The sequence below is a fragment of the Crocodylus porosus genome, unplaced genomic scaffold (genome assembly GCF_001723895.1).
Source record: "Crocodylus porosus isolate Cpor-Errol unplaced genomic scaffold, CroPor_comp1, whole genome shotgun sequence".
In the NCBI taxonomy this organism is placed as follows: domain Eukaryota; kingdom Metazoa; phylum Chordata; order Crocodylia; family Crocodylidae; genus Crocodylus; species Crocodylus porosus.
Genome location: NW_017728917.1, coordinates 4,534,078 through 4,548,595, shown reverse-complemented (window position 1 = coordinate 4,548,595; position 14,518 = coordinate 4,534,078). Strand labels below are relative to the sequence as shown.

General features: G+C 43.4%; 1 protein-coding gene across 1 annotated transcript in view; it reads left to right on the top strand.

Annotated features, from left to right (window-relative positions):
* The first annotated feature begins 242 nt into the window (after nt 1-242).
* LRRN1 (leucine rich repeat neuronal 1) overlaps nt 243-14,518 on the top strand; it is a 32,275-nt gene continuing 17,999 nt past the window's right edge. The window contains exon 1 of the mRNA XM_019536607.1: nt 243-432. The gene's annotated coding sequence lies outside the window, so the exon portion shown is untranslated. The remainder of the gene's footprint in view (nt 433-14,518) is intronic.

Here is a 14,518-nt window from a genome sequence, read left to right as displayed (position 1 = left end):
ACGGCTTTACGTGAGGTGGGGCCGCAGCTTGGGGACCGCTGGGCCACTCGGCCGGGCGAAGACCACCAGCCCCTCGAGGGCGCCTAGAGCGAGCGGCCCAACCGCCCCGAGGGCGACGTCCCGCCGGCAGCGCGGGAGCGTGAGGGGGTGCGGGCCGGGGGGGCGGGGCGCGCGGGGGCAGCCGCGCCCCCCGCTTTGTTCGCGGGGAGCGGAGCAGCCAATCGGCGCCCGGCCGTCAGCTGACCGCCCGCCCCCCCCAGGTGCGCGCCGGCTGCGGCCGCACAAAGCGGGCGGGAGCGATGCGGAGCTGAGCAGCTGCGGGGCCGCCTGCAGCCCTTGCCCTTCCTCGCCGAGCCGGACCCCGGCCAGGTGCATGGGCAGCCGGGCACTGCCGCCGCCGCTGCTGCTGCTGCGGGGCTCCGCGTCCCCAGGGTAAGTGCTGGCTCCCTCCTCTCTGTGCAGGGCGGCGGTAGGGGGAGAGCAGCCCTGCACAGGCGTCAGCCGGGGGAGTAAAGTTTGCCAGGAACTCCCCTCCCTCTCCCTGAATTCGGGGCAAAGCATCCCTACCCCTGCTCTGTCCCAGGCCTTGCCCCCCCAGCCCTGCTGCCAGCTTTATTTCAGCTTCCCCCCCCCCCAACACTTAAGTTTCTTCCTCTGCTTGAACCTGGCAGTGCAGCGGGGATGGGATGAGCCCCCCCCCCTCCCCGAGTCCAGCTGCCCTGCATGGGAAGCGGCCCCAGGAGCGAAGTTTTGCTGGCCTCGGGTCCCCGGCGAAATGGGTGCATTTGTCTGCCTGTGTGCGCCTTTCTGATTTGCATGCAAATGGGAGTGTATCCTGGCAGATGTCTTGCCTCATCCATTCACATGAAGGAATTGGAAAAGACAAGGAGTCTTCAGTTTCACAATAGACCTTCAGGAAATGGAAGAAAGGCTCAGTGTGAGGCTTTTTTTTTTTTTCTGTTCGGGAATTGGACGCCTTGCTGTCACCTTTATCTGGAAGCCAAATTCTTTGGGAGCCGTTTGCAATGGAAACATTGCGCTGAGGACGGGGCCCCGTACCTGCATAATTTGTTTGGGGCAGATTTGAAAAATCTCGGTTGCTCGGGATGGATGAGAGAGGTGGGACTCCTGCAGCTTGACATAATGCTTCAGCACCAACTCTTTCGACTTGCATCCCCCCACACGCACCATTAGACTGAAAAATATCCCTCAAACCAGTAAAGGATTGGGCTGTTTAGGCAGGCTTCTAATATTTCACACTGTACTCGGAGGAGGAATATGCACTCTCACTGGGTTCCAGCAACTTAGGGCCAGAACTGGCCCCGAGAGCTAATTGAAGGTAATGAAGCATGGTTTTGGCCAGATAATAATCCGACCTATAATTCTGGTACATTTTTATATTGAGATATAGTAATATATATCAGCAGCATTCTTGTTTTGCATCATGCGGCTCACTGTAACAACCCTGAAAAAAAAATCAATAATCTCATTCAGAGGACCACAAAGCAAGGACTTTCCTTGTCTTTGCTAGCATTAGCTTGATAGACAACACCCTGTGCACTGTTCACCTCCCATCATTGTGAAGCCCAGTTAGACAAAAGGCTTGCAGCATGGGCTGCACGTGAGTCTGGGTGAATATACCTACTAACATGCCAAGCACAAGTTGCCTCTCCCTTTGTTAGTCTCATAAGCTATTCTCAAAAGTAAAAGGGCCCATTCAGTGAAAGGGGTTAACCCCTGCATTCGAAAGCTTCATTGAAAGAGAGAAAGAGAGTGTGCATTGTATTAGAGGGTTCAGTGTTATGAGGAGGAATACAACAGATGTTAGTCTGCTATTTTACATGTTTCCTTAAGTTATTTAGTGCTGGTTCAGTGCATTTTCCCACTAGGCAATGGAAGGCAAAGTAACAGAAACAAACTTAAATCAGAAAATGTTATAGTCCAAAGCCAGCAGATTACCCGACAGGCTGCTTCTAATTTTTTTTTTTTTTTTTGGTCTTCATAACTACCTACCAAATAGCAAATCATGATAGTAAGGTTCTTCTGTGAATATTAAAGTCCGTCTTCCTTATGGAGTTGCAGGATGCCTATAAAGCGAGCTTGACATTTCAAGCAGGACTATAAACAATTTATTGAAAAGTAGGGTAATTGGGGTGCATGTGAAACAATCCCAGAGACATTTGAAATAAACAGAGCTAATTGTTTAATCCCATCATTGCCTAAAGTTACCAATATTTTTCTTTATGTCCCGTAAGTTGAAATGAACAGTACTTAAAGACAGCTGCATATACGAAAGCAACATCCTGGGGAACGTATTAGTTAAGAGTTAATTGTTAGCCCCAATCAGATTGTCAGCCCATCAAATCAAGTCTGCTGCTTTTGGCCATAACAAATACATGATACTTCAGAAAAAGTTGATGCCCTCTTCTCCCGTGATGCTGTGGAGCCTGAAACAAGGGGATTCCTTCCTGATGTGCCAATATGAATACTTGGCTCATGCTCTGAAAGTTGCATTTTTTTTTTTTTTTTTCCGAGGGGGGGGAAACTCTCATGTGATGACCACTTACCCAAAAGGTTTTCTGCCTTTGCTCAAAATGTATCTGAGCAGACTTTTATACCGTTCCCTATGAAATGACATAACCTAGTAACACTTGAATCGTAAAGGCTCAGTCAGCAGTAACGGACTTAAGTATTTGTCAGCAGTTGACATGAGTGACATCCTATGGATTAGAGAGGGAAACGAGTTATCCATTTTGTACCATCTTAAATGGGATATAAACTATAATCAGTTAAAAAGTAGAAAGCAAGGCTAATCGCTGAAGGCAGACTCTGCCCAGGTGGGCAAGTTCATCTGGACAGTAAGCAAACTGGTAGTTAAAAAGGAGTTTTTGTTCAGTTAGCTTTTTAACAGTTTCAGGCTTTGTAAATATGTACAAGTCTTTCATTGGTGGTAGTAAAAAATAGTGCATTCAGGCATTTATTCCAGCTTGTGGAGATAATGAGGGCATCTTTAACTCCTTAATGGGCCTTGGATTAATATTTGTCATAGATTTTGTAAATGGGCATTTGACAGAGTAATATAATTGCCATCAGAATTATTTCAAACATGTATTTCTCTTCTGCTGCACTCAAAACAGTATTCATTTGAAGTAATGAACTAGCCTTGTTGTTCTGGTGTGATACAATAGCATAGCCCTTTGGAGACTAAGGAAAACTTCCTAATTGGTTTGTTTTCATCAGCTGTGCTTTCCTAGCACATCCTTCTATCAGCAGGCTGCCACTGTCAGTGAAGACCACATTGAGAAACTCTTGACTTCTAGGCGAGCTGTGAAATACCTTGAATGAACTATAACTCCAGTAAAACATATATATTATTTGAAACTGCAACCTGCATAGTTTAAAATTCTTGAAATGTAAATTACTTGTATTGCTTGAGTTTCCTGTTAATTTTCATGACCATCAGCTATTATGCTGGCCTCAAATTTACTAATTTATTTTCAAAGTAATCAATTGTGCAAATGGTCGCCTTTGTAACCAAGAGTCTTGTAAGAGTGCTTCTAATGGTATTGGCATTATTTCTGGGCTTTAGTTTGATTCATTAATATTATGGATAGAAATTAAAGTTTGTCACTGTTCTGCCAGATAAACAGAGGGTGAGGTTTGACCTGTACTATTTTTGCACTCTGAGGGCTTGCTTCTAGGGTACTTGCCTAGGCAAAACTCCCAATTATGGACCTGGTCCAAAGACCATTCAAGAAGTCTTCTTTTGACCTCAGTAGACTTTTTGGTTCAGAATACAGAATAGGTAAAGGCTGGAATCAGTTTAGGGCACTTAGAAGAAATGAAACCAAAAGGGGAAAAAATAACTTACATTTACAAAAGAATATGGGACTTGTGCATGTTCAGGGAAAAAAATGCTGTCGAGATCTGGATTGCCCAGCAAATGGCAGCAAGAAAAATGGAAAGGTTTACTGAGCAATCAAATGTCCTTCAGGAATGTTTTGCTCTGTTCTAATGTTCATTTTATAACTAAGAAGCTCTTTGAAGCCCTTATTAATATAAATGAGTTGTAATTTTCTGACCTTAAAGCCATCCCAGTTCACATATATTATTCTATTGGCAGACATGTGGTCTCCACAGCTGTCCCCTCATTTGTGTATGAAATGGAAACACTGGTGGCATTTGTAGGTTACCATAGTTACATGAACAATACATGTGTGATACTTCATCCTTCCAAGCTAAAGGTTTTTTTTGTTTTTTTTTGTTTTTTTTTCTGGCAGACATTTTGTGGACACAGAACTGAAGACAATCTGTGTAAAGTTTTGGGGGACATATAAATAATTTCCTCCTGTTATCTATTTTCCTAGCGCTGGTTCATAGCAATCTAATAAATGCTAACATACCTCCCTTGCCTAATTAAAATCCTACCCTGCAAGATACTGCTCCTAGGACTTAAGTGCTAAGTACCACACAGGAGACATCCAGCAATTAACTGTATCAGACCCTCAAATACTGCAGCATATCTATTTATGTCTTTAGAATATTAGATTCAACCTCTGCCTACCAAAGTTTTGGGTTTAAATGCTCTTTGTTCCTGTTCCTCTGTATAGAATCACTATCTGTAGCAATTTTAATGTTTTCAGTGTTTGATTTCCCACCCCGTAAAGGGAAAACTAAAAGGCAAGAAAAAATATACAAATACTTCAGGAATTTCCACACCAGATTCTTTTGTGAGTCTACAATGCTAAATAAATGTGTCTTTAGGAAAAAAACACAGGGCAACTAACTAAGAAAAAAGTATTCCCATTGATGGCTAAACATCTACAATTAATTTATACCCTACCAATTAATGTATACCCTACTGTTACTAAGTAACAGTAAAAAAAACAAAACAAAAAAAAAACCTGGCAACAATAACAAAAATGCAAATGCATCTTAACACAGACACTGTCATTATATCACAATAACGATAAGTAATGATGAGCTTCCCCAAGAATTTGTCAATTAATATTCTGAAAAGCTATTAAGAAAATCAAATGACAATTTTTTTTGTAGAAAATAGACTGAGTGTATGTTTTGAATTAGTCATTGACATTCCAAATTTTATTTTTAATAGCTGATTTAATAAGCCATCCTTTAGTAATGGGAAATGGATCAATAATAGACCTTTTTTCCCCCAAGATATGCCCAAATTAAACTTGCATTTCTTTTTAAAAACGCATCACTTCTTGCATTTTTTTTCCTTTGGCCTTTCCTATATGTAGGCAGCCCTTTCAATTTTGTTTGTGCCCTGAATGAAAATATTACGGATGGGATGTTCAGAACCACCTAGTGTTGGCCTAACGCTGTTCCCACTGAATCAACTGGGACTCACTGACTTTAATAGGAGTTACTGATTGTTCTTGAAACTCTTAAATAAAAATTGCTCAGTACCTTTCAATTGACAGCATCTCCTAATCTACAATTTCTCATTTTTAATGACGCACACCAGACTTCTAATATCCTGAGTATGCATTTGACTTGTGTGTCAAGGGAAGTGGAACCAAACTTCCCAGCCTCTTGTAGGCTAAAATCAAATATATATTCTCAGATTAGACCAAATGCTTTGAGAGAGTTTTAAGTTATGTATTTTAGGTATCTACCATCTAATTCAAGGCAAATAACTTTTAAAATGGGTCTTAAAATATCTGAGTTGTGTTGAGGATGCATGCAAGTTTTGAAACAGCCCTTTGAAAAGTAACTTTGGGACCTTTACTTACTTGGTTTTATAATTCTTTCTATGATGCCAGTCTTCATTTACAACAGTACAGCTGGCACTCTTTCCCCCTTGCTTCTTCAAAGTTAAGTGGCCTGTTTAATATTGGCTTTTTTGAAAATGACTTATGACTTATTTATTTAGGAATTCTAGAGACTGTCAGCATCTCATTTCTAGGTATTTAATTTAACAAACTAATACGAATACAGCAATTTCTGTGTCTGTCATCATTAATTAACATACTGAAAAACTGCAGGTAGATGGAAATATGACAATACAGAAGCTTTTTTGAGTGTATGTGTATATTTTTTCTTTAGAATATAAAACCAAAAATCAGGTTGCTTAAATATTTGACATTCTAAAATGTTGGCCCAAGTTCTAATCTCACAGGTATAGATGCAATTCCCACACAATTTAATGGAAATTAGGAACTAGCAAACCCTTGGATTCAGGAGTCTTCTCCACATTACTTGCAGTGAACCTGGAAGCGGACCAGAACTGCTTCTGGTCCACTTCTGGGTCTGCGGCCGAGCACACTGGGGAGCTCCCTGCACTTCTGTGGCCCCACCATTGCAGCATTCACGAGCTGCCTGGTACCCTGAGGTATATAGAAAAAACATTTAAAGCTATTTCTATGGCCAAATCATCAAATACTTTGAATCAATTTGGGGGTTGCGATTCAATTCAGAAGGATTAAAGGGTCTCCTGATTAGATTCGAATTCAGAGATTCGGCCACCAAATTGGGCCAAATCTCTGCTGAATCAAATCGGAGACCAAAGCTTCACCCAGCCCTATTGTGTGGTTTTTTTGTTTGTTTGTTTTAAATAGTTTCATAATTGCTTTAAAATTATCATAATTATTGCACAAAACATTTGTTTTCCAAAAACAGAAGTATGACACTCAAAAACTAAACTCTTTATCCTCATACAGTTCTTCGCTCAAAAATAGAATCTGAATGGGCGATTGTAACAAGTGGGCATCTGCCCACCTACCTTGTCTGCCATGCCTTTGATGATAACAATTTGATGTTCATAATGAGGCTACCCATTTACTTACCCCGATGCCAAGGGCCTAATACATGGCTCCAAACCTCTTCTTATACCATGTCTCACAGCTGACATCCATAATGCCCCAGTGCCTCACACTGGGATCTGCCCTCCTGTGCCCTCACATCAGGACTCTCACTCCAGTTCCCCCAATCTCTGTGCCCTTACATTGGGACTCATAATTCCCCACTCAGGGCTCGCAGCCCCTACCTTCTCCTCAGGCTCTGTGCCCAGCTCGGGACCCCCTTGGTCCTCTCGCATCCTTACACTGGGGCCTCATCCCCTTCCCTACACTGGGCTCACCATCCCCTTAATCTCCTTGCCCAAGGAGCCTTACACCTAGCTCCCTCATAGGCTTAGGGCCTCACACCCAACTCCTTAATGCCACTCAGGATTAATAGTGGGCCTAGAGTCTGCCTCGGATCCCTTCCTGACCCCAGCCTCAGGACTCACTGTGAGCCTGGGCTCCAGCTTTGACTTTGGGGTGTGTTTGCCTAGCCTTTCCCCTCCACAAGATCACCCTCAAAGCAGTGGGGGCTGAGGCTTTTTCTTGGTGCCCCACACTCACAGTTCATTAGGGAGGCATGGTGTGGCATTTCCTGAAGACTGCCCCACCACCAGCAGTTCCACCACACCATCCACCCCAGCAGGGTGTAGTTTTAACTCAAGCCCCAGGACCAGGAGCCTCCACCTTCCCCATAGCTCCTGCCCTATACTGCCAAGATGGCACGAGCAGCAGCTGTAGCTGGGTGGTGGTCTTCTCCCGGCTGCTAGCAACAAACTGCTGGCTTCACTGCTCAGGGCCCTGTTCTTATAACAAGCATCTGGGCCCCATTCCCAATCAGGTAGTTGTGCCTTATTAGGAGTGCAAACAGCCACAGGCTGCTCCTCCTGTTCCACTTCCCCCCGAGTAACAGAGCGCAACTTGTGCTCTGTTACAGTGACACACCTATAACGAACCCCCATTCAGGTTACACATTAAAGTTTTACCAGGGATTAACTTGATTTGGAAAACTTTTTATACTTGTGTCTTAAGTGGATTTCCATGTTAGGTTGGTTTCTGGCTCTTCATGCCTTGTGGGTTTGTAAGACGGGCCATAAGCTTTTATTGAAACGATTTTAACTCCGTCATTGGTCTTCCAAGCAGTATATGTATGCACATTTCTAACTGACACCAATTCTGTTCCTCAAATTCCTAAATTAAGCTGCGTGGTGTCTTTATGAAATATATTCATTTTTGTGCTTTTCACTTTCAAATATGCTAAGGTGACTCAGAAGTATTTGGTCTCTGCAAGACTCCTGGATGTCAGCTGCCACCATAAAGACAATTTAGCATTAAAAAGTCATGCAGGTTGGCTCATCTGGCTAAGAGGAATGCTAAAACTTACAAATTAGGCTTGCATTGTAAAGGCCTATCTGCTTTTTCTTTTTCTTCTTTTATAACAGGTTAAGCTGAAATCATTGCCAACTCCAAGCTTTCTTTGAAGTTAACATTCATCGACCTTCAAAGTTTTCACACCACTATCCTTGCAATCTTTCTAACACAGGAGTGGGCAAATCCGGCCCGCCAAACATTTCATCCAGCCCATGGGTGCTCACCAACTAGTTGTACGCTACCCAGCCCTTCTGCTCATGGGGGTGGGAGTGAAGTGCATACACATACACCCCAACATACCCTATTATGCCTCGCTCCCACCATCGTGCAAGGAAGGGCCTGGCCCGGCCAGCATGCAGCTTCCAAGCAGGGCTGTATGGCTTGGGCTGGCAGCAGCACAGAGCCTATACCTAGGGAGCGGTGGGACCGTGGAGTTTGGGTGGGCATCCCCCTCCCGCATGGTGCACAGCCCCCAACGCAGGCAGCAGTAACAGGCAGGAGCACTCAAGGCACTTGTGCCCAGCACAGGTGCTACAGCTGGTGGCATGCAGCTCTGACCAGCACTGCACATTGGGGGCAAGGAGAGTAGTCCAGGCAGCCTGCCTCTGTCAGGCGGAGCTCCCTGTGGTGCACGTGCAGCTCCCACACCACCAGGGGAGGCCCCTGTGATGGAGCTCCCTGCCTTTGCCACTCCCTGTCGTGCAAGTCCCTGTGCTCCGTGGGGAAGCAGGGGCCAGGCTCCCCTCCACTTCCAGCAGAGTCCTGGGACCTGGGGAAGGAAGCTGGCTCCATTGCAGGGGTTACCCCTGGTGGTGCAGGAGCTGCGCATGTGCAGTGGGGAGCCCCATGCAATTAGAGGTGGGCCAGACAGGTTGTACTTCTTGCCCTCATGTGCAGCACTAGCTGTAGCAGCGTGCCACCAGTGGCAGCACCTGGGCCAAGCACAAACATCCTGATCACCCCCACCTGCTGCTGCTGCTGGAGGCTCTCCACCATGGTGGGGGAAGGGGAGGGGGAGTCCCAGCCCCCCCATACCCCACAAATGTCACACACCCCGCAACGTACCTTATTGCCCCCCAAACATAGGCACACTCTCTCAAACCCCAGCTCCCGCACCCAATATACAAGTAAGACTTTATTTTTGAGTTATTATGTAATCATTTCTATATACACTACACAAATACAAATAATGATAAAAATATTTTTTGTAATAAAATTAAAATGTTATAGTAGGTGTTTGCAAGAATGGCGCGTGCCCCTGGCAGCTGGGGTGGGGCACGTCGGTGGCGGGAGCATGGCAGTGGTAAGTGGGGGAGCTCCTGCAGACCACTAGCAGCCAGTGGCAGTAGTGGCCAGCAGGAATCGCGGATCACCCGCAGATGCCACCGATGGTATTAGTGGTGAGCGGCGACTACCCGCAGGTGCCGCTGATAGGGTTGGCAGTGCCTTTTTGCAAGGGATGCACCGCCATGCTCGGAGGGTGCACGTACACCCACATGCACCCCCTACGCATCGCCCCTGGGTGCTTGACTTAGTGTGTGATTTGCTGTTTTTCTGGTTCCAGGAAAGAGATTTCACATTAATCAACCTTCAAAGTTTTCATACCACTATCCTTGACATCTTTCTAAGACAGGGGTGGGCAAAAGAACCCTCACCTCCCAAAGGGAATATTTCTGGGGGGCAGAGGGAGGGACTTCTGGTGGAAAAGGTCAAGCAAGGGTTAGGGGCAGGATTTCCAGTCCCAAGATGGTGACCAGGGGGCAGAGCTCCTGTCAAGGGGTGGGACTACCATTCCAGCCCTTGCCAGCTCGCCAGAATTCATTCAGCGGCCCTTCAGCTAAAATAATTGCCTGCCCCTGTTTTGAGATATAGTTCTCTCTTGTCCTGTCTAGATATGGAAATACTGCACACAGTTCCCATACAGAGCTGGAGAAGTACAGTCATCCTTTCATAGCCCAGTCAAGAGCCTAAAAATGTTCAGAACTTTGAAGTTAGTCTTGATAAATATCCATGTAAATGAAAGAGTATCTATCCTTCCGACTGTAAGGCTGGAGATGTCCATGTCGATGAGGTACACTAGCACAGGCTTTTGTGGGTGGGGGTGTTCTAGAAGTAAGGTTTGCATGGCTTCTCTACCATAGTCAGTCAGCATCTATTTGGCCAGCAGTCTTTAACATCTAATTCTCCTTGAAACAGTTAACACACAGCTTAAATGTCAGTAACCAAATTAAGATGCATTTATGGAGTGTTTGTTTTTATGAAGTGTTGACTTGGGACTAGCCTCTACACTGACTTCCAGTTAAACTCCGCAGTAGTCAGTGGAGTTTTATAATGTCAATGCAGAATGTGGCCTGTGAAGCTAACAGTCCTAGGTTCAGCTGCCAGGGAAGTCAATCGAAAGACTTCTGTGTATTCAAAAGAGTATTGGATTGGGTCCAAAGAACCTGCTTTAGTTGCCTTGGGTTTGCACGCTGGTTTGAGGATCTGCTCATTGTCAGCAAACTGGAGAATCTGGGCGTATGCGTTTACAATAGCACAAAAACCAGTAGTTGAAAATACTGTTGGGCTTAAGAACTAGTATTCCTTTTATTCTGCTTGCATTGTGCTCTGTTTGCTTTTGGAGGAGACGGCTGTTTAGGTTGTCTAGCATAAAACAGAAGATGGTGACATTTTTGTTTGTTACAGAATATAAATCAAGCTGGTAGACTCTATGTACTGTAATTTGCATGTTTATCATGGATGTAATTAATCCTACCTTTTCTGTTTTCTCCTGCGTCGATTCAATTTAAACAAAACCAAAAATACCTAGGAAATGCACACCTTGCTAATGTGCTGCAGTATGAGGCAGATCAGTTAATGATTGGGCCTTAGCTGTTCACTAAATTACAAATGATCTATCCTTCTAACAAAAAATGAAGTAAATACTGATATTAAACACACCAGGTAGTATTGCGAGGAGCAGAAATTAGTTGTAGATCCAGATTTTTACGTGTGGATCAACAAAGTTGGTAAGGGACCTATTTACAAGAAGAAGAAAAAAAGCTTGCTGAGAAACGGTAGCTTAAAGTCAGGTCCTTAAAACATCTATCACAGTACAAGATGCCAAGTGCAGCCAGACAAATGTTCTTCGTAAATTAGTTGGCAAGTCAGTCATGCCTTCCCTCTTTGTCTCTTTTTTTACTGAAGCAAGTCCAGTATACACAAATTAAGCATTTCAATGCCTGAATAAATCATCTTAATCAGAAAAAGTATTTGCATTAAGTAAACAGAACCAGCAGTTTTAAATTCTGGACTGCAAAGTACAATTTAACTTTTGTCTTCTGTAACAGGCAAAAATTACGGAATATACAGTTTTCAGAAGTGTAAGAAATAAGCAGTGATAAGCAGCAGGAAACTTGCTGCCTTGATAACGACAAGCTTCCCCAGTAAAAATTGGGAAGAGTTTGTATGTCCCATTGAAACCATTTATACCCACATTTGTTCACTTTTCGCTGCGTTCTGTCTGTAGATTTATGAACTTTTCTGAACCAAGATCCTGACTTCTTTTCTGTACGATAAATGCATTGTTTAGCTAATTATGGGTGATGCTTAAATAATATAACATTTAATACAGTCCTGTTTAGACAGAGTATAATCTTTGAGATGACAATAGTACATCCTATGTAATAGTTTGCTCTTAGTTTGCCATCATTATTTAATTCCAACAGTAATCTCAAAAAATCTCTCTCTTCTTTTGAAGCACAACACTATGTTTGATTAATGTCATGTTACCTTTAGAAGAAGGATGACTAGAAGGCTTTGCGTTGAGAACATTGAGCTGCTTCTGAAGAAAACTTTTATAGAGACATATATCAAGTAAAGTACACTAAGGTGCTGGTAAAACAGGAGGTGAAAATAAGGCTATTGTTAACTTGAGAAGAATTACTCTTACTAACACAGAGTAAAACTTTAATTTAGTGTAGTTGCAAAAAAACCAAATCTGTGGCTTTTAAATGGAATCGTTTCTGTTATCTAGGCTTGGTTACATTCCAGATCGGCAAGTTAGTGTTAACAGCCTATGTATTGTATCATTCACCACCTCCCATGAGTCATCTATTTATTTCTTTTATTGGTGTGTTCAGTCTTGAATGAGCACTTAGAAGTCCCTATATCAGCCAATTCTATATACAGTTGCATTAACTCATATGTATAAACGCTATGCCATTTAGAATGTAATCCTCTGTCTTGCCCATATCCAATTCCCAGTGAAGTCAGTAGGAGTGCAGAATTCAGTCTGTGCACCACCTTCCAAAAAGATTGGTTGCATGGACAGACTCTGTAAAAAGTAAAGCTCTAGATGGTATTTAATGTTTAATCACCCTGGAAATTGCAAAGCAATTATTTCAGCAGAGCCACGTGAAGAAAAATATTGAAGTGATCAAAGTGTGATTTAGCAACAAAAAATGGTTCTGCCTTTCCTCTTTTACTCACTTGCTTGGTACCAGATCTAGGCTATAAAATAAATGAACTGTTTGTGTGTATACTTTTGTATATATGCTTTTATCACAAGGCTTTTGTGCTTCCTATAGCCACGGTCATTAATATGTTAATTTTATACATGCACACTGGCTCTTCTATTTTATGTATTTATTGGCTACCCTTTCTAGCATGAGGTTTCTCTGGCATCATTCACTGTTGATATTAACCCCTACAAGCTGTGGTCTTCCCCTGGCAGAAGGGAAACCCAGAGGAGTCACAAAATTGGAAACCTCATCTAAAGTTGTATAGGAAGCACGATAATGTCACTACCAGGGAGCCAGTACAGGAGGAAAGAAAAGGTCATTTTTTCTGGCTTCATGAAAAATATGCATTTCTGGCATCCCTCTCGTCTTTCTGGTCAAAGATACGTCACATAGCACCACACCTGCGTGATAATTAATTCTACTAAGCAATCCCCTCTACCCTGTTTAGACAGAGTAGGGGAAGAAAGGATTTTCTCCAACACTTCCAACTAGGTCCTGGTGCACTACTGCCTGTTCAAACGTAGGGACCCTGGGAGTCAAACCTCTTCAACCAGCCTTGCACGAAACTGATAAGGGCCAGATACATCTGAAGGACATTTCAAGTCCTCTTTGATACAGGACTACCTGTATTTTCTGCTTACACTGAGTATGTTGATGAAGAGGGGAGATGAGAAGAAGAATGCAGTTCATGTTTAGTAACTGAACCATGGCCCTGAGTAGTAATGAGGGAGAGCAAACAGTATGGGAAAGAAAAGTCGAGAAAAGTCTTCCTGAGGAAATTGGGTATAACCCGTTTTCTTTCCTTTATTGCTAGGAACTACCTGTCCCAACTGAGTTGAATGAGATTGCTTTTTTTTTGCTGGAGGCAGGGAGGGGGAGATAGGCAGAGAGCACAACTGCAACAAATTGTGTTTCATATCATTCTCAACATGCTCATTTCTAGGTGATCATTCACATGATTATAATATTTGGATACTGTTTACAAAAGCAAAGAGACAGTTACAGTTTTTATACAAATCCAAATACGGTTTGCTAGCACAGGACCAAATTATGCCTTGAATGGCTTTGGGACCTCTGCCACATTGGAGCTGTAGACTCGTTGAGGTGTAGCCTTGGTCCCAGTGAGTTAAATCCAGGTCCCTGATTCTGTAATGAGCAAACCGCTACACCAGTCACTATGAACTTGACAGGTACCTCCTTTGTTTCACCTCAGCTGGGTCAGATGGATAAAGAATGAGAGGAAGGATTACTTACATTTATTTAGTGGATGGCAAACTGAGATATGGGAAGCCTGTGGAAGAGCTAGAGTATAAACAGATTATCAGCTTTCCACTTTAGTGCCTTACCACTGTCAACCACCTCTCTGCTTAATTGTCAACTAATCTTATCAGCAAAGAAAATGGAAAAACGAGTGAGCAAAAAAATCAGTTTTGAAGTCAGGTATTGGCAAACCAGGATGAATCAGACAGTCGGTCATCTAAAGCAGATTTGCTGGTTGGGACTTTGCAGATACTAGTGCACAATGAACAAAAATGCATCCTCCGTAATAGCCAGACCATGAGAATAAGCAACGGCACTATATGCTGCAATAAAAAAATACTCAGAGCAGTAAGTCTCTGCAGATAACTATAGAATCATATAAAATTAGAGTTGGAAGGGACCTCAGGAGGTCGCATCTAGTCCAATACCTTGCTCAAAGCAGGGCCATCCCAATTAAATTATCCCAGCCAAGGCTTTTTGTAGCCAGCTCTTAAACTCCAGGAATAGAGATTCGACAACCTCTCTGGGTAACCTGTTCCTGTGCTTTGCTACCCTTCGAATGAGAACATTTCTCCTAAT